Source organism: Puma concolor, chromosome A1 (genome assembly GCF_028749965.1).
Source record: "Puma concolor isolate L17-30 chromosome A1, mPumCon1.1.hap2, whole genome shotgun sequence".
Lineage (NCBI taxonomy): Eukaryota > Metazoa > Chordata > Mammalia > Carnivora > Felidae > Puma > Puma concolor.
The window spans coordinates 199,200,445-199,222,582 of record NC_141667.1 but is presented as its reverse complement, the minus strand read 5'-3'; positions in this window follow the sequence as shown (position 1 = coordinate 199,222,582).

The window sequence follows — 22,138 nt, the reverse complement described above, 5'->3', positions numbered from 1 at the left end:
ATGTCAATCTTCAGATGACTAAAAATCTGGAATTACCTCAAAAATATTTAAAGAAGCTATTATAACTATGCTACATGAATTAAAGGTAAATACAAATGAAATTAATGAAAAGATATATGTTATCAGCAGAAATATAAAAACTATAAGGAAAAAGTACAGGGAGGTTCTCAAGAAATTAAAAATAGAATTACCATACTATTCAGCAATCCCATTTCTAGGTATATGTCCAAAAGCATTGACTGACATCAGGAACTCAAAGAAATATTTCTCAATGTTCATTATAGCATTATTCACAATAGCCAAGATTGGAAACAAACCAAATGTCCATCGACAAATGAATGGATAAAGAAAATATGGTATATACTTACAATATAATATTATTCAGCCTTTTAAAAAAGTTTATTCTACAATATGCAACAACAAAGATATACCTGGAAGGCATTATGCTAAGTGAAACAAGCCAGTTACAGAAAAATAAATATGGTATGATTCTACTCATACAAGGTATCTAAAATAGTCAAACTCATGGAAGCACAGAATAAAATGGTAGCTAGGGCCTGGGGTTGGGGGGGTGGAGAAAATGGGAAGTTTTTGTTCAACAGATAAGAGGTATCAGTAATACAAGATGAATAAGTTCTAGAGATCTGCTGTATAGTGTAGTGCCAATGGTTAGCAATACTGTATATGGGCTTTATTTGTTAAGAGGTAGAATTCATGTTGGGTATTCTTACCATATTTTTTTTAAAAAGAACTAATTGGAAGTATTAGATAAAAATTACAATAGCTAAAATACAAATTTCACTAGATGGTGAATGGAGATTACAAAGGAAAGAAGGACTGATCTTTCAGTAAGATTAACAGAACACATCCAATCAAATGAACAAAGAACAAAAAGATTGAAAAATGCATAGAACCTAGGAACCTATGGGATAATCTAAAAAGGTTTAAAGTTTATGTCATTGGAGTTCTAGGAAGAGAGGAGAGAGTGGGGCAGAAAGATATATTTGTAGAAATAATGATGGAAGACTTCCCAAGTGTGGTGAGAGACAGCAGCTTGAAGACTAAAGAGGTCCAATTCAAGATACAAATCTCAAAAAGGACACATTTAAAGAAAATTATGCTTAGACACATCATAATCAAGCCTCTGAAAACCAAAAATAAAGAAAAATGTTTGAAGGCACCTAGAGTAAAATAGATTATGTGTAGGGGAATAAGGATTTGAATAACTCTGGATTTCTCATCAGAAACCAAGAGACCAGGAAACAGTTGAATGACATATTTAAGTTGCTAAAGAAAAAAAATATGCCAAGCTAGAATTCTGTATCCATATCCATGTCTATGTCTATATGTGCATCTATCTATATCTAAAGGTCTAAAAACATAGACTTCTAATAAAGGTCTAAAAACATAGACCTTTCAGCATCCATATTTTTACCTACCTATATATATCATCTACATCTCTTTCCGTCCTTCAGGAATTAAGTGAAACAACTCCACTATTAAAAAAAATGAAATAATTTGTTAGAAGAACTGCTCTAAAAGAAATATTAAAGGAAATCCTTCATGTAAGTTCTTCAAGTAAGGTGGCAGGACACAAGGTTAACGTAAGCAATAAATTATATTTTTGGTTATTTGGATATGTGGAGATTCCGTATTTGGAATTTGCAATGTATAGTTTATAACAGTAACAAAATACATTAAATACTTAGGTATAAATCTAAGAAAATATATGTAGAACTTATGTGCTATAGAATACAAATCACTAATAAGAAACATTAAAGAAGACTTAAGTACTTGAAATATATATCGTATTTGTGGATTGGAAGATTATGTATTGTTAGAATATTGATTTTACCACATGAATCTTAACATTCAATCCTAACCAATCAAAATCCAAACCAATCGAAATCCTATTAAGACTTTTTGTTGAGTTTTATATGCTATTTTAAGAATTTATATGGGTGCTCAATGGAACTAGAATATCCCAAACAGTTAAATAGTAAGGCCAAGAATTCATACTACTTAATCAGGATGTATTATAAAGTTATGCTTATCAAGACAGTGTATGAAAGACTCTTAAATAAAAGCTACAGAATACAGTTCCAGGAATACACCTGAAGTATATGGCTAGTTGATTTTCAACAAAGGTGTTTATGCAATCCAATGATATAAAATAATCTGTTTAACAAATGATGTTGTAATAATGAGGTATCCATAAACAGCAACAGAAATAACTTCAAACCATGTCACAAAATCTTTTACAAAAATTAACTCAGAATGGATTGTAGACCTAAATCTATAAAACTACTAGAAGAAAACCTCTGAGGAAATCCTTGTGACATCTGATGAGGTAAATATTTCTTAGACCTATTAGATAAAGCACAATCTATTTTTTAGAGATATATAAATTCATTATTATAGGAACTAAAATAGATAAGGAAAAGATTCTTAGAGAAGATAATTGAGAAATTGGATTTAATAAAAGTTAAAATTTTTGTGAGAGAATAAAAAGATAAGATTTGGAGAAAATATTTGCAAAACACATATCAAACAAAGTACTTGTATCCAGAATACGGAATACGTAAAGACTCTTTAAATCTCATTAATAGGAAAATAAGCAACCCTTTAAAATTAGTTGGCCAAAGATTTGAAGTTACTACGACAGAAAAGATATATAGATGATAAATAAACCCCGCTATTGAATTGGTGAATGGATAAGTGAAGCAGAATAAAACAAAACTGGATCCACCATCTCTGAAATTTCTAGGGGTTCGTTAGTTTGGGACATGTCAAGATATTTCCTGTAAGGCCAAAGACAACTTGCTTCATTTGGAATCTCCTAAATTTAAGAAGGTGCATAATGCTTTTGGTTTACTAGGAGACCTTGGTAGAGATTTTATACTTAACCATGGGATGCTACATTACAATATGAATTGAGTTGCCTCTAACAAAGGTAATGTTATCTTACCTTTCAAGCCATGGCGCTGGAAATGCACAGAAACTCTCCATCATCAAGTGGAAGTGCTATCTATAAGATTCGTATTGAAAGCATATGTAAATTGCAAAAACAAGTGACTTTGACTCCCATGCCTTCTAGTTCTGATACCTTGCCCATTCTCTCTGCAGTACAATCTCAAAGAGATCTCCCTATAAACCATTGATGGAGTTGGGGAAAAACAAAACAAAACAGAATGAGACCCAGACAACAGATAGTTCTGCACAATATGCTGGCACGATCTGAAAGTGGCCCTACAGCACTATAGCATCACTCATGGAAGGACCTGAAGAATAGTGGCTAAGGACTTAGGAGAAATGAGATTTAAAATTGATGATAAGAAGATTTCAGGAAAAAGTATGTGGTTAGACCTTTCAGAATTGCAACAAGGTATCAAAATATTTCCTTTCATTGTGAATATTCACTAAATGGCAACCACTGTAGAGAAAGTTCTCAGTAATTTGCTGTCAAGATGACCTGTTCTTTGGATATCTGCAGGTTGTTTTCTCAGACATTCCATAGGGATGAGCTCCCAGCATTGAGTTTCACTTACCAATGCTGATCTGGCTACCATATTGCTGAATGAAGAAATGACACCCCTGGAGGATATGCCAGCCACCACAAGAGAGGATGTTTACAATAGACTAAAACTTTCATGGCAGGAGCAGGTGACTTCTCTTTCCTGGGAAAGATATTTAGTCTGAATATGGATTTGTCTTCACATCTGTAATGTTTCTTCCGTATACCATTAGTGGACTTATGGGTGACATTCCTAATATAGAACAAACACAACATATCCTCTGATTAAGGAATTCACTAAAAGTGAGTGAACATGGCAGTGTGTTTGTATCCATCAAGTTTATTATTGTTATAATATCTATTATCTGACCACTGACCTAATAGAACAATGAAATGGCTATTAGAAACTCAGTTATGGTGCTGTGTGACAGTGTCTGTCAGGTTGAGCATTCTAGATCGTAAAATGTTCTGAATTTGTGATCAGTATATGGTATCATTTCTCTCATAGCAGGCTGCTTACATTTAGGAGTCAAGGTGTGGAAATGGAAGTGATTTTGGTTGCTCTAACTATAATAATTTACTGCAAAATGTTTGTTTACCATCCCTGCAAATTTAAGTTTTTCTGGTTCCCAAAGAAGGAATGCTTCCAACCAGGAAACTCAACACAAATTCCATTGAATTGGAAGATTGCTTACACCTTGGCTACTTTAGAACCAACAGGCTCATAAAAGATTTAATGTACTGGCTGGTATGACAGATCTTGATTATCCAGGGGAGATAGGATTGCTAATAAAAAATGAGGTCAAGGATGACTATGGCTGGAACTAGTGATGGTTCCTAGTACTCCCAAATGCATTGATAAACATAAATAAGCAACTAAAGCAGTTGCATACAGGCAAGACTGCTAATGGCACATATTCTTCAGAAATTATAAGTTGGGTCACCTCCTCTCTTTCTGCCAGAAAAATAACCATGACCAGTTGAAGTATTGGCTGAGGGCCAAAAGTATGTTGAAAGGTAGGGAAAAGGAAGTTATAAGTATGAACTCTGGTCAGAAGATAAGTTAAAGAAGTGAAGACCGTAGTAGTTATACACTTTTTCTTCTATGCTTTGAGATATCTATATCTGTATCTATCTCTATCTCTATCTCTATCTCTATCTCTATCTCTATCTCTATCTCTATCTCTATCTATCTCTATCTCTATCTCTATCTCTATTAAGCAATCATTTTCCTTTCTTCCATTTCCCTACAATTTAGCAAAAAGTGTGTTATTGGGTAACTATGTTTCAGGATTTAAATTAGAAGATATCAGTTGGAGGTTGTGATATGACAGATATGAAAAATCACAAGGGGACAGATAAAATGACACAAGGGTTTTGTGTCTTCCCATTTGAATTACCTGTTGGCAAGTTGCTATCACCAGTGCTTCCTTCTAAGGTTGCAGAGGAGAAGACGGTAAGTACATTTCTTAACATCCATTTTTCTGTACAGTTCCAGGATAGACTCTGCCAAAAAAAGTACTTGAGTTATATACTGAAGGTGGAAAAGAAATCTTCTTCCAAAGTCAACTGCAGACAGATGTCTGGGCAATGTGACATGGCTTATGGTTTCTCCAAGAGCTCCTGAGAATCATCTACCTCACTGTTTACAATAAAACAGATGATGGGAAGTTATGAGATTTCTCCTTTTCCCTGCAAACCTCTCAGGTGAACCTACCTTAATGCTATATGTTGAGTTCTTTTGACCTCAATGGCAGTTTCCCTGACCTTCAGTAATGATTTAATGGCTTCCTTGACTTGACTTTTGCATACCCAACTCTTCCTGTTAGCCCCTAATTTCTATAGTAAACTACATTCCTATATTACATAAGATGGTCTATGGGTTTGTTGTCATTTTCTTTGTGTCTTTGTTTGTCCCCTCTGCCCCCAACCAAAATCTGGTTCAAAATCCTGTGACAGAGTTTGTCAGAGCATGTCATTTAACACAGAGCCAATTAATTCTAAGGTGGTGAGTGTGTGCAAATCCCTACCAGTTTAATCAATACATTTGAAAGAAGTCAAGTTGACTGTTGAAGGTAATTAAAAACAAGCAAACAAACAAACAAAACCCCAGATCTTTCTCATTCCTTTTTACAGTATCTGTATATTTTTGGAGACTCTGCTTCTCAAAATGCTATTTGGAAATATATTGTTAAAAATCAAAATTCGACCAGTTAAATTTGAAAATCTAACTAGCTTTATTAAATGACTCATGAAATGGACAGCATTTCATCTAGCAAGTAAAGGGGAACACCAAGGAGTTATACAAAATATAAGGTTTTTATAGGAAGGAAGGTGGTGCAAGGGAGTTATTAGCGAAAGAAAAGGAATTTTTTCAGGTAAGATGATTTTCCCTTAGCAGGAAGAGTAGGAGGTTTTATCTTCCTTTCTAGAGGGGGTAGAGAAGGGTTCATGTGACAGATTACCTTATTGTTTGATCAGAAAATTCCCAAATGACTGACTAAGACTTAAATTTCTCAGGAGGGTTAAAACTGCAATTAGATTAGGTCTTACGTCTCAATTTGATGTCTTGGCTACGTGATGCCATTTTGGGTCTGTGGGTTCCTTTTTAACAATATGAGCATTTGCAGCTGGATCAAAGCAAGTCACCTGTTTAGATAAGGTAGAATATGGATGTTTGTTTATATAAGTGTCTTGTTTGAATAGGGGAGTTGTGGTTGATACTGATAATTATTGACACTAATAATTATAGAATTTCTACACATACCTTGTTTAAACTAAATAATTTTGTAGATAAAAATAAATGGGCGACCAAGGCAAAACCTATAACTCTTTGCCACTTATTTTATATATTTGTAAAATCAGGGTAAAAATAGCAACTGATGTTGTGAGAACGTAATGCTAAAATACTTACAGATTACACAATGCCTGTTATAAATAAGTCATGCTTAAAATATTTTTTAATGTTTATTTTTGAGAGAGAGAGAGAGAGAGAAATAGAGATAGAGAGATAGAGTGCGAGTGGGGTAGGTGCAGAGAGAGACACACACAAAATCCAAAGCAGGCTCCAGGCTCTGAGCTGTCAGCACAGACGTGGGGCTTGAATTCACTGACCACAAGATCATGACCTGAGGTGAAGTCGTATGCTTAACTGACAGCCACCCAGGCACCCCAAATAAGTCATACTTTCTAACTTACCAGGAAGCATCAGAATTATAGGGACTGAGTTCATGCCTCCAAGCATTTTATGAGAAATTCAACATTGACATGCTTTTTTGACTATCTAGAGTCAAATCTAGGAAAAAAAAATTTTGTATTTGTATTGACTCCACCTATTTCACTTATGTCACATATTTAAGTTCTTTATCATTAGATTATTGAAATAAAGACTCCTTCTGAGCCTACTAATGCTAGTGTTTGTCTCGTATTCCTCTCAGTCAGGGCCAAAGTTCCTGGAATGCTACAATTGCTTATGATCCTCTCCTAACATAATTGGTGTCTATCATAATTTGATTTAAGTGTTTGCATTGGCTGGTAGAAATTCAAAAAACCAAATGGTTTGTTTTGTGGGGAAAAAGCAGATGTGAAATAATCCTCAGAATATGCAACACGATGCTTTTTGTTAATGCAGCATAAAGATAATTATGAAAAATATTTTTAAAGACCTACTTATTTCTTGGAATCTTATAAAAAATGATATTTACTTTATTTAGAAGTAAAAATCCACTAAACTAAAATTACATTTCAGCATATGCTAATACCAACTCAACACAAATATAGGGATCAAAAATATATTTTGATTACCATAATATAGACTACATTAGGAATTCATTGGCTATTGAACTCTATTTTATATGTGGTTTGCTTGTATCAAAAGCTCACCCACTCTCACCCAGTTTTTAAATTTTTTTTTAATGTTTATTTATTTTGGGGATAGAAAGAGCGAGCGTGATTAGGGGAGGGAAGAGAGAGAGAAAGACACAGAATCCGAAGCAGGTTCCAGGTTCCTAGCTGTCAGCACAGAGCCCCATGAGGGGGTCGAACACACAAACTGCAAGATCATGACGCCGAAGTCAGATGCTCAACCAACTAAGCCACCAGCGTGCCCCAAACATTAATTCTTTAAAGTGTAATATGGCCTAAAATTTTTTTAAAAAGCTTAATGTAATTCAATGTTTAAGAAGACAGCCTTTATCAGTGAGGCTTTTGCTCCAGTATTTGCCTCTGCTTTTTCTGGTCAAATGACTCTCCATTATGCCTTCCTTCCCCAAAACAACCACTGATCCTCTTGGAAAATTCCGAGACTCTGAACTTTTCTACATAGGAGGCGGCTAACTCAGATCTTGGGAACCACATGAGATTTTTGGTTTGGTTTTATAACCTTCCCAAATCTTGCCCAATCTGATTGCATCATGTTTTCATTTCTTCCCAATGTTCAGAGCCCCACCAAAAAGATCCTGTCATTCCAATTACTTTGACCCTTGTAATCTGTTATAGACTGAATGTTTGTGTCCCCCTGAAATTTAAAATTAGTATATCAAAAACCTTAAATCTAATTGTTTTATAAAATGTGGGTAATAAAGTACCTTTCTGTGAAGAAAACTTTTCAAATTATTGATTCTTTGCCTTGGTTTTAATCTTAAATGGAGAATTACTAGGCTTTCAGGTATGACATTTATTATATATTACTAAATTTGTATTCAGAAAATTTCTACCAATTTGTACACATAAAACATTGAGATTGACATTTAAAAATCTTTGTTAATTTGCTATTTGAAACAACTATTTCGCTATTTTTTTAAATTTTAGTTTTCTGTAATTACATGTGATAAATGCTAATAAACATTTATTTTTCAGCATATTTTCTAAATGTACTTTACACTAGTCTCTCCATGTCTTCCCACAAAAAAAAAACTTTCATAAAATTTAATTGTAATTACATTAAACTTACAAATGGGTTTAGAAATAACTGATAAATTTATTATAATATCCATTTATTCAAGTTCTCATTGAGCAGTTTATATTTGTATGCCTAAAAGAGTCTGCATATTTCTGTGTTTGCTCATGTGTGTGCATTGTATTTTTTTATTCATGATGCCATTCCACCCCAGTTTTATAAATCATTTAAGATATTTTACATAGTTTCAAAAAAGATGAAAAAAATATTTTAAAGTAGAACTTATCGAAGTTACAAGTTCCAGTCTAAAGAACCATGTGTACAATGTGTCACCTGTCTTTATGACACTCAATATTTCTTAATATGATGCAGTTCTTAAGAAGAACCACAGGTCTAAAATGGAATCACTTAGGTTAAGATCCCAAGTCAATAAACCAAGATTAATACCTAACCTAACTGCAATTTCAACCCCACAGGAATGTAATCTTTAACCAGTCAACATGGAAATTTCTTGGTCAGCCCTAGAAAATTTCCTGATAGACCCCTACCATTCCCCTTAGGAGGGTGACCTTGCCTAAAACAATGGATTCTTTGTTAATAATTTCCTTTTTTCCATGACCTCTCTACCTTTAAAAATCTTTTCTTTCCTGTAGCCATTTGGAGCGCTCCTCTATTTACTAGAAGGGATATGCCCAATTCATGAATTAATAAAGTCAACTTTACTCATTTGTTGTTGTTGAACACAGTACAGTAGAGTCAGTGAAGATTCATGCCTTAGATTATTCAGGAGAATTTTAAACCCACCCCTGCTGTGCATTGTTCTGTAATTTTTAGACAAATATTTGAATTCTCTAAGGCTTTTCCTCAATTATAACACGGGAATAATAAAAGTCATAAAACTGTTATTAAGGTATTATAAATCTTGCATGAAGATTAAATGAAATCAATAATGTAAAATGTTAGAGAAGGAACAATCAATAGAATTTAGCTATTAATATTATTATTGGTCTATTTCTCTAAATGTATCCCTTGTCTCTACATTTTTCTATTAGAACATGAACCTCCATCTCTGACTTTCAGATGCCACCACTTAATCCTACTTAATAATTACAAAGCTTTTTACACCTCAGAGTGAAGTGAAGCTTTTATTTCTTGGCTCAGTCAAGGGGCTATCCTTTGGATAAAACGAGTGTAATGAATTTTGGACATTTGCTGAAGACAGATTATAATTTATACTTTATACCTGAATGTGCATAGAGGAAGTTATAAGGAACATGATTTATAATGTTCAGAAGATTAAAATATTTCAGTTTTCAGAGAAAACCGAAGTATTGTTAGGGTGGAAGCCAGACACTTTTTTGGGGGGGGAGGGGAGGTGTCATAATGTGACGACAGCATGTAATTTGACAAACAATATCCTCAACAACATCTGTTCATTCTGCAGCACAGCAACAGGTTTCTTAAAACTGCTTCCTAGAAATTCCATCCCTGTAGACCGATATGATGACAAAGGGAAAATCAATAAAAGTAATTCTAAAAGAACCACAAAACATGTGGTTCAAAAAAGTACTTAGTTCCTTGCTGATATGACTTAATTCAGAGTAGTCCTGTCTTCTTTTCCTTGTGGTTTCCAAAATTTTCTGTTGAAGTTGTATCTACATTATTATTATATGTGTATTTTTTAAGTGCCAGTAAAACTAGAATGCATAAAGGGGATGTCCTTGCCCTTGAGAAATTCACATCTGGTAGGGAAGTCGGATCTGTGAAGAGGTGATCCTGACACAATGCCTTAAAAGCTGTCAGTTATTAACACCGTACGAGGCTCACAAAGGAGGGAACAGCTTTTGCCCTGTGGTGCAAATGGATAAGATTTCACAAAGGAGGTGACTACTGAGTTTCAGTCTCCAAAGATGAGTAAGAGTTTAACAGACAGAGAAAAAAGTAGGCTTCTTCGCATATAGCAGCATTTTACTTAATCATCTGGAAAAAATTCCCATAGATTTTTCTTAGAACCTGTAAGCATTATATGAAGTTAGTGATATGACACAGATAGTAGCTATAAAATTTGACTTGCACCTAGAAAAGAGAAGCAAAATTAAGGTGCCATATAGCTTTGGTACAGGTAATCAAAACAAATCTATGAAGATATTTCATTTGAATATAACCTTTAGATGCTCAATATTAATCAATATTAAATTTTTTTGAAATATAATATCTATATAGAAACATGCATATATCCTAATAGGACTTGACAAATTTTCACTAACTAAACACATTTGTGTAATCAGCACTCAGATTAAGACACAGAATATTATCAGCATTTCTGAAATATATCCAGAATCCTTCTCATTACACCTTAAAGTCACTATGCAATTCTTCAAGGGGACCATTATCCAGGCTTCTAGCACAGGTTGTTTTCACATTTATTATTTCATTTGACATGAAGGAAATCGAAGAAGATATATGTATTCTTGTGTGTGGCTTCTTACATTCAACATTTGGGTCTTGAAATTGATTTATATTATTAAGTAAGGTAGTGGATGGTTTATTCTCATCACTGTATTATATTTATTCTATAATTTATTCACTATTTCCACTCTCTATAGGAATTTATTAGTTTTAAATTTGGGGTTATTCTGAGTAGTGCTGTTAGAACACTTAGTACTTATTTCCTGATTAACATATGTATGTGTGTTTGTTAGAAATACAGTTAGAAACGTATTGCTGCATCATGAGGTGTGCATATAGTCACATTCATTTAACTTTTTGCTTCAGGTTTAAGCTCCATTTGTGGAACTGGAAGTAATAAGAGTTTGGACAGACATGGCCAGAAGATCAGTATTGACTAACACTTCACTCTCCACCTCTGATTGTCTTACTAAATGAAGTAACTATTTCCCTATATTGGATTGTTTCCCAAGGAACTACTTAGCCTACACAAAATTAATCTTCTGACTAATTCATTTTACAAATGTGGTATACAGTATCAGATGGACCCAAATAGGATAAGCCAATTTCTCCTCTTCCAGTCTGCCACTACACCAAAAACTATTCTACTTATCCATCTACAATAAATATGAATCCAGACTATATTTCAGTGTGAGTTGGGAAATAAAATGCACAATATCAAAAGTAACATGATAATAGTTTGAACTTAAACAGAAAATGGAGCACCATATTGCTTTCTTGTAAAGTATAATGAAGCATTCTTTTAAAAATGAAGTGATTCATTTGTACATAGATCACAGACGTATTTGCACAAGGACATATTTGTGTAACTGAGTCCTGGAAAAGATTCAGCTTGTCCTTTTTTTAAAAAAGAGAAAAACTAAATGTTTAAAATAACCTCTACAGTCCTATGAAGTTTTATGTAGCCACATTGGTAAATAACCAGCAAGGTGGTATAAAAGACTAAATGAAAGGTAAGGGAAGGTTAGGGCCAAATAAAGCAGAAGGTGGGAAGATGGGTAAACTGGAAAAGTGACATAGAGTCTTAGAAAAATAGTGTGTCATTAGAATAAATAATTACTGTTCACCCACTACATTTGAGATTGTGTATTGGTAGATTTTACTAACAAATAAAAGCTACATCTGCTCACAAAAACTGCAAAATCAGTTGGGGAAAAAGCCATTTCAATAAATGGCTTGGACACAAAACAACATGTGATGTGCTTTACATAAGAGGGACAAAGGGCACGTATGCACGATAGGTGACAAGTAAATGTGGGAACGTCCCGCAAAGTTGTTTACAACAACTTTGTAGGAAAATGTGTAAAACGCTGATGGAAACTATGTCATGAACAGCTGAAACTTAAAGTTGAATGGGTGAGAAGTTTATCATTAGTCCACAGGACAAGAAATCCTCCTGGTTTAGACTAAGGAGAATGTTGTGAGATTTAAAAATATTTCTAAGTGTAAATCTGAAATTCAGTCTTCAAGCTTAACCCTCCCTCCTGGGTTAAGTACACTGAAAAGGGTAGAGTATACTGAAAACCTGAGGCCTGTGGAGGAGAAACTGAGGCAAGTGTCACATTGACCATAAAATAATCAAAAGAAAATGGACAAACCGATAAATTATCCGTGGCTTTTATGTTTTTTTTTTAAAGTATATGAAGTCAATATTTCTAGAACAGTTGTTTTCAAGGTAAATTGATTAGAGGCTGAACAGGAAGATGATGATGATATGAAAGCAGCAGGAATTATATGTCATGGTAATGAAGTAAGAAAATGATTTTTATGATCACCAATTATTACATTAATGAGGAAATTAATCAAATACGGGAAACATAATTGGAAAACTGATGAGTGAATATGATTGACTGTATTACATGGGTAATAAGTTAAGACACAGAATAGGAGGTTTTTATATGTTTAGTATTAGAATTTTATCCAAATGTCTGCCTTCAGGAAGATAAGGCAAAAAAATGACAGTTGCCATGAACTGAATGGTGATTTTGTGGATAATTTCAAGGTGGATGACTGGTGGCCTAAAATATACTGATAAATGCCACTTTCTTTTATGTTACATAAAATGTTGACTTTTTTTATTGTGTTCTAATCAAATTCATCAGAATATAAGTTCTTTGAAAGAAAGGATGGTGAATTATAATGTCTAGGGTCTGGCACAATAGGATCAAAATGTGATCATCTTGCAAGAAAGATAACTCCACTGAAGATGACTTAAGTGAAACTTTGTCATAAGGCCTTGAGGGCATCTCAAAGAATCAAAGGGAAAGAACAAACATTTAGTAATATTTTGCATTTTAGTAATATGCTAGAACCAGGGTCAGGCAAAATTTGAATGTTCTTCCTGTATGTTAACACTGTGTATCTAAGTTTAATCTGAACCCTTTCCTCCTTCTTGGCAGAAGAGTTTTCTTGATCTCTCTAGTCCTTGTGGTGAAATGGACTGCTACTGAGTGCCCCTTAGTGTCCATGTTACAGGACCATTCAGTCTGGGAGAGACCAAGTACACCGTTTGCAACACCAATTTGAATTTCCCGGAAGGGACAACTGTATGAATAAATTTGATACAGGTGTCCAATCCTGGACTGAGCAACTGTAGCCAGGGGCACGGCAACAGATGGTTCCAGCATGGTGCCTGCCCAAAGAACAAACATTTATAAAGGAAGGAACAATTGTTCTGAAATACCTTACAGTGGATGTTCTCATTGTGGATGTGTTAAATGAATAAAAAGAAAGTCACATTCAGTTCTCCTCTAGTGATTCATGTATTCCATCCGGCCAGACATTTTTAGTATGCAAGCTGTTTTAAGAACAACATAATTAATAAAAGAGCCAAAGTTATTTAGGATTAAAGGAGACTACTAGAATTTTCTTTTATTCTCAAACCGTACTATTTGACTAGAAGAATTAGATCCTTATGTGTTCAAATCGCACCTCTTCCACTTGTTAATTTTGCATGTTTTAGATGCGATTTTTTTCCTTAATAAGACACATTTCCACATCTATAAAATGGGAATAATAATTAATAATAAGTATTTTACAGTGTTATTGTATATATGAAAGGAGATATTTCCTGAAAAGTGCTTCACATTGGTCTTAGCATATAGCAAACAAGCTTTCAATACTGTACTATTCTTAAAACTTTTATTCTTTTTATTAGACAATTGTATTAGTTTTCTATTAGTGCTGTAACAAATTACCACAAACTTAGTGGCTTCAAAACAACACAAATTCATTATCGTGCAGGAGGTCAGAACTCTGAAACAGGTTTCACTGAGTTCAAATAGAACTTTCAGGAAAGCCGCAGTACTTCGGGGGGGAAGAATCTGTTTCCTTAAATTTCCCAGCTTCTAGAAGCCAGTCACCTGCATTCCTTGACTCATGACCCCTTCTTCCACCAATAAGACCAGCAGTGTAGCATTACCAACCTCCCTTCCTGACCCAGACACTCCTGCCTTCCTTTTATAAGAAACCTCTTGATTAAATTGGGTCCACCTGGATAACCCCAAGATAATCAACCATCTAAGATTCTTCTTCACTTTTCCTGGGTAAATTAGCATATTCACAAGGATTAAGATGCAGACACATTTGGGGAGCTATTATTTTGCCCACAACAACAATAATGTTCTTTCTTGATAGCAAGGGTCTATTTTATAAAACTTACTCTATGAAGATGTAAATTGGTTCTAAATAAATTTAGAAATTTATTTCCTAACTAAAGAGACTATAGTAACTGATGAAAAAATACCAATAAAGTCAGATCTATGGAATAAGAAGAATAGAATTATTGATGCTGGCATTAAATTATTATGAAAATATTTCTCATACATATATTCATGAGTATTTTTTGATATTATGTTAACATATACAAAAGAGTTATAGGTAGGTATATACCATGTTGCTGAAAATATTATTCCAAACAAGGTACTTCTCAGTTACAAGTTGTTCTTTATAATCTACTGATGTATGTAATTTTATTAGCAATGACCTATATGCTTAAAGCAGATCAAAATATTTGATCATATATAAACAATAAAAATGTATTCTAGACATATTGTGAACACATATTTTTAATTTTATTTAATTCTGGTAATTGTCTAGAGGATGGGAACAAATCTCCAGCTTCCAGTAATGTTTTTCTTTTCTATCATTGGACATCACATGTAAAGCAATTTTGCTCTTGAGCAAAGAGAACAGAAACTCTTTGGCTGACTCTTTACAGCTGAGACAATCCTATCTAATCACTGTTAAATGCAAAGCAAAATTCAAAAACAAGGTTCTTATTTAAATTGACTAATAAAAACAAAGTACATAGTTCTAAATTGAATTGTTAGTTTTCTCTTTTTTTTTTTTTCCACTGTTTGTTTTATAAGCTGGTTCTAAATGTTCATTCAGACTTTGGACAAATCATTAATTATTACCCAGAGGATGCCTCCTGTTGCAACACAAGTGTCCAGAAATTAGTCTCTATTGGGCCTCTCAGGTGAGCCAAATTCTGACTGGCTTTAAAGTTTAAGCTTCAAGCTAGTTTGATTTGATTTAATCTTGGATTATTTGAAAGATCATTGATTTTTCTGTGTGACTTTTGTTTTGTTTCCAATTTTGACAGTGCTTTGAGATGGCTTTTCCTCCAAAAGCACTCCATAAAATAAAGTTGTGGTAAAAAAAAAAAAAGCCTTGCTTTAAGGTTACCTGGTGATATCCCCACATGACATTTGCTTTAAAAGTATTCTGTGAGAAATAAACAGCCTTTCCAAAAGGAAAATAGCTCTTGAAAAAGGGAAAAAAACCCTGCTACTGAAGATAAGCAAAAAGGATAATGAATGTTATAATCTCCAAAAATTACGGCTCCATTTATCAAACTTTATATGTCAGATGAAGGGATAGTAGATTAAAAGACCCTACTTGTTTATATGCACCAAGAGGCCAAATTAGGTCCCCACTTTCTTGTGCTAAAACCTGATTAAGCTGTTCTGAACTTACTCCTTTCTGAAGGTTAGAGAGGCAAATAAATAGTGGGTGAAAGGGTTATGTCTGATGACCTGACAATTGAAATGAATGAATATACAAACACATCATTTATTAAATCAACTGATATAAAACATGAGAGCCCATTTCGATTAAGAGGCTAAAGAACAGATTTAACTAAGGATTTAATTTCTGAGTAGGCAACTTGATCATCTAATTAACAAAAGATTATAAATCATGCTTTATTAATAATTCAATTCAATCACAACTTTTGTCAGATACAGTGCTAGGCCCTGGGAATAAACTTGTAAAGGAGATGAAGGGGGTCCTTTTTCCCATGAACCATAAAATTCACTGGAGAGAATGAACAATAAACAATTAATTTCAAATATACTGAGTATGAAAGCAGTAGAAAGAGATGCTATGGGACCATATGGCAAAACAGTCTAACCCATTGTTCTTACTGCATTGCCTTGTAAATTCTTTAGTGGGATCTCCCACCATCCTGAGGGTACTAAGTAGAATGGTAAATACTTCCTTTCTCCTTCCATTTGTTTCTACATTTCTTTAATTTAACCTCCTTCTCTTACATAAATATCTATATAAAGTATGAGCTCACCTTTCTCTGCTCAGAATGGGCAATAGCAGTCAACACAAACACACACCTTGCCTTCATAGGGTTTAAAATAAACAAGGTTATACAAATATTGAAGAAACAAATAAATGAATGATTGTTAATTGCTATTGATAAGTTTTTTAAATGAGAAGTACAAATTGCTGTGAGAGAGAAAACTAGTCTGGGTTGATATCTGAGAAATTGTTTTGAGGAGTTGATACTTAAATTGAGATTTTTAAGAATAGGAAAAGAACAGGAAGAAAACGGGGTGCGTGGGTGGCTCAGTCGGTTGAGCTTCTGACTCTGGTTTCAGCTCATGTCATGATCTTACAGTTTTGTGAGTTCTAGCCCCACGTTGGGCTCTGCACTGCCAGTGTGGAGAGACTGCTTGGAATTCTCTCTCTCTCTCTCTCTCTCTCTCTCTCTCTCTCTCTGCCCCTCTTCCACTCATGCTGTCTTTGTCTCTCTCAAAATAAATAAATAAACTAAAAAAAAAAAGAATAGGGAAAAATATTTTCCAGGCAGGCAGAAGAACAGGAAATGTGAAGTCCTCACCATACGAAGGAGTTGAAGGATTAAGAAGCCTGTTGTAAAGAAGAATTTGGATCAAAAAGAGAGTAGGGCGGTGCTTCAGGGATACATGAACATTTAACAGATGAGAACACTAAGTACTAAAGAGCCAATTTAATACAGCATTTCATCATGTGGTAATAAATGATAAGGCTAGAGAGTATAGAAGCTGGAGGTGACAGGAATAAAATAATGCTTCAGAAGGCTGATATGTTTTTTTTTTTTAAGGTTTTTTTTAAGGTTTTTAAGGTTTTTTTTTAAGGTTTTTTTTTTTTTTTTTTTTTTTTTTTTTGTGCCTGTGTACATAGCATTTACAGGCTTTTACAGGTTTCCTGAATGTAAAATAATATAAAAATGCTATATATGTTTGTAGACTTCTATGTGATCCAGAGTGTTTTCAGTCTTCACATATTTTTATAGAGTCCAGTTTGTCTAGACAGTGCCTCATAGGAACGTATAGCATTGGTGGAAATATCAAGGATCAATATCTGTTGATCCCTGATTGAAAGATAGGGATATCGAGTTGTGTTGGTTTATCACAGGCTGATAGCTGAAATAAATCATGTTACCCAAATGTAAGAAATGTGTGTGTGCGTGTGTGTGTGTGTGTTTGTGTGTGTGTATGTATCAACTCCTCCAGAGCACCTCAAGGGAAGGAATTATGCTTCATTTATTTTTGTCACTTCTTAAAAATAACTGATATATTGGCCAATAGAACAGAATAGAAAGTCCAGAAATAAACCCAAGTATATGGAGTCGATTATTTTTTTTTTAATCATAATAGGGATCTTCTCTTCTTTTTTTTTTTTAATTCTCTTTAATCTTTACTTATTTTTGAGAGAAACACAGAGTGTGAGCAAGGGAGGAGCAGAGAGAGAGAGGGAGGTACAGAATCTGAAGCAGGCTCCAGGCTTGAGCTGTCAGCACAGAGCACGACGCAGGGCTCCAACTCACGAACCGTGAGATCATGACCTGAGCCGAAGTCTGACGCTCAACCGACTGAGCCACCCAGGTGCCCCAAGAGTCGACTAATCTTTGACAAGGGTGCCAAGAATTTATAATGAGGAAAGGGTAGTTTCTTCAATAAGTGGTGTTGGAAAACTGGATGTCAACATACCAAAGAATGAAATTGGTCCCTGTTTTCACATCATCAATTCAAAATGGACTAAAAACTTAAATGTAAGACCTACAGCCACAAAAATCCTAAAAGAAAGCACAGGGAAAAATTTTATTGATACTCATCTTTGCAATGATGTATTGGATATACACCGGAAGCACAGGCAACAAAAGCAAAAATAACAAAGGGGATCACATCAAACTAAAAAGCTTCTTCACAGCAAAGGAAATAAACAACAAAATGAAAAGGCAACCTTGGGAGAAAAAATTGTAAGTTATATATTTGATAATGCATTAGTACTCAAGATATTCACCGAACTCCTACATGTCAGTAGCAAAATTAAATATGAAAGTGGAAGTGAATTTTTTGCTTTGACAAGCATTTTTAAATGTTACAGAATAATAATAATTTTCTCCATTGATTATTAAGATTACTTTGCATAGTTTCAACTTGCGTGACAATTTTTAGGGTCCTGGACTACTATGCAAAGCAAAAAAACATGCCCATATATACAATCAATCCATTATTTTCCATTTTTATTTTAGCACCCTAATCTAAGCCATCATCATCTCTCATGTGGACAAATAGTGATCCCTCCACATTTTCTTTTCCTCTCTAGGTCCCAACCAATCCTCCCTGGGTAGTCAGATGGACCTGTGACAAAAATAAAACAGTTTATACCAAATTTATAAAACTATCCCTCTCCCCTTAAAAATTCCCTTCATTTAACAGGGTCAATAGGCTCCCCACAGACTTGGCATAACACAAACTTCTTCCCACATTCCTCATCCCCACCAACAGTGGTCAAAGTGTACATACACACTAGGGCAAGACCACTTCTCCTAGCATCTGCATCCAAAAACAATCCCAAATACTGAGACTAAAACTATGCATCCTCAGGATTTCCCCTCCATTGACATAAACCAAGAGAGACTCCCAGACTTTCAGTGTAATCTAACACTTAATGGCCTTGCCACATTTATCTGCCTTGATTTCACTAGGATTTAATTTTTAATCAGTCCACAACTTCCAAGGCTCTTACATTCTCATCCTTTCCTTTCACTCCTTCACTATCACTCTTGAAAACCTTCCTTTATGTTCTCTGGAGACAAATCTTCTAGATCCTTAGTCTTTTCTCAGAAGCCTTCATCTTCTTGCTCTCCTAGAAGACACTATCTGCAGCCTTCTCAATTGATGGTGGTTTTTTTTGGTTTGTTTGTTTGGTTTGCTTGTTTGTTTGTTTGTTTCCTAAGCTCCTCACAGCCTCATTCTCCTTACTCCTCGATTCCATTTCCAGACAATTATCCCATCATTTCTCTCTAAAAATTAGCTTGGAATCCATGTTGTCTGCGTCTCTCAGTTGCTATGTTTCATTCTTGTCTACTACCAATCCCTTAATGGACTCTCCATTTTTTAACCTTTTTAATCTTTGGCTGATGAGCTCTTCAACACAATTCTGGTGACCTTTCTCAGTGATCTGACACATGGACTTTCAGTTTCTCGAATTTCTCTCCTATTGATCTCATCCTTCACCCTACCTGAGTCACTCTCCGAGGTATATGCTTGGGGTGCCTGGGTGGTTCAGTCAGTTAAGCATCTTACTCTTGATTTCTACTCAGCTCATGATCTCATGGTCTGTGGGATTGAGCTCCATGTCAGGCTCCAAGTTGACAGTGTGGAGCCTGCTTGGGACTCTCTCTCTCTCTCTCTCTCTCTTTCTCTCTCTCTGCCCCTCCCCTGCTCCTGTGCACTCACTTTCTCTGTCTCTCTCAAAAATAGATAATAAACATTAAAAATATTCTAGTTTTTTAAAAAAAGAGGGATATACTAGAATTTGTTATTATCTAAAACATCAAGTCCTTCATTATCTTGAAGGATACTTGATGTATCCCATCCTCTGCTCATTTCATTTAATATTTTAACAATCTTTTCAACCTTACTGAAACTTTTCACTTCCTTCATTCTCTTCATGTTCTTTCTTTTCTGCTTACAGATTATGTCCCATAATCAATCATTAGAATCACTACCTTTCAGATACATTTTACATTTTTACTCCTCCCTTGTTTTTTGTACAGTCTTTGAAAAATCACAGCCAATTAAATCCATCTTTCCACTAATTCCATGTTTGTACCAATGAAGCTGAATTGTATAGATAAAAACATACGACCATTCTGACTGGTGTCACTTTATAGTCATGATTATAAACATCAAATAGATTCTCAAAGCTGCTCATAGTCATACCTTAATTCATTCTCCTAATTTCCTAAGGGTTAATTTCATTCCTTTCATCTTAAGCTTCAAATACATTTTCCCTAGACTGATTCTTATTAGTGACCTTGATTCTCTGTGAAAACTGCAGGTAACTTAGCACAATTTCCCTGAAACTCCCACTATCATATCTACCCATGTACCAGGATCTGTACCATATTATGTACCATGTCCCATGTTATTCTTTTGAAATCCAATCAGGCTCTCAACATTGGCACTGAATCTCATCTCTTCCCTCTACTGTAAAACATTATGCTAAAAATTGGTGCTTCTTTTCTAATATCACAGTTTTCCTGTCTATTAGAACTCATACAAACTTGTTATTAGTTCTCCCATCTTTATAAAAGGAGACAAACAAAACAAACACAAACCAAAATTTTCCCCTGATCCATATTTTCCCATCTGCTACCTTCTCATTTATTTTTTGTATGCCTTTGCCGCAAAACTGCTTGCAAATATTATGCTTACTCACTGTGCTATTTCAAATGCCTTTCCTCCCATTATTGAAAACACATTCCAATCAGACTTTCACTCCAACTACTTAACTTCATTGAGATAGTTTTTGCCATGGGTACTAAGGTCCTCCATGCTACTAATCTTATGGTCTGTTTCCAATCCCCAATTTGCTTAATCTTTCAACCTGCTTTTTATACCCTTGGGGATACATTTTCTTCAAATTTCTTCTATGATCTTACTTCCTTCCTTTTGGTTTTCTTCTTACTCCACTGGTCATTCCTTTCAATTTCCTTTGCTGCTCTCCTCTCCTTTATTCCAGAGTGCCCAGGATCTTCTTTTCTTCTCTGTAATCACTCCCTTAGAGATGTATTTCATTCTTTGTACAACTTTCAATACCATCTGTATGCCATCAGGCCTCAGATTTATGTATCTACAACAAAAGCAACCACCTGCTTATTTAACATTTGTCTAAGATATTAGTGGATATCTCATTAACTAACATTTCCCCATGATGCTTGATAAATATCTCAAAATTAACATGCCCAAACCTGAACTTCTGATCTTGCACATACTGCCAAACCTTCTTTACACAGTCTAATGCACCTATGTTAATGGAAACTATATTTTTCAGTTTTCAGTCTAAGATTCTAAATGTCTTCCTTTCTTTCATACTCTACATCTAATTCATACAAAATACTACTGAGTCAATTTTCAAGTTCCATTAAAATTTGGACTCCTCCTAACTTCTTTCACTGAAATCAGATTCTCAGGTGGATTGCTACGACTTCCTAACTTCTCCCTGCTTCTCCCTGCTCTCTTTCCAAGCAGTCAGTGTAACCTTTTAAATTTTTTTTTAAATTTTTTTTTCCAACGTTTTTATTTATTTTTGGGACAGAGAGAGACAGAGCATGAACAGGTGAGGGGCAGAGAGAGAGGGAGACACAGAATCAGAAACAGGCTCCAGGGTCCGAGCCACCAGCCCAGAGCCCGACGCGGGGCTCGAACTCACGGAGCGCGAGATCGTGACCTGGCTGAAGTCGGACGCTTTGCTTTACATTTTTAAAAGGTTACACTGGGGCGCCTGGGTGGCACAGTCGGTTAAGCGTCCGACTTCAGCCAGGTCACGATCTCGCGCTCCGTGAGTTCGAGCCCCGCGTCGGGCTCTGGGCTGGTGGCTCGGACCCTGGAGCCTGTTTCTGATTCTGTGTCTCCCTCTCTCTCTGCCCCTCCCCTGTTCATGCTCTGTCTCTCTCTGTCCCAAAAATA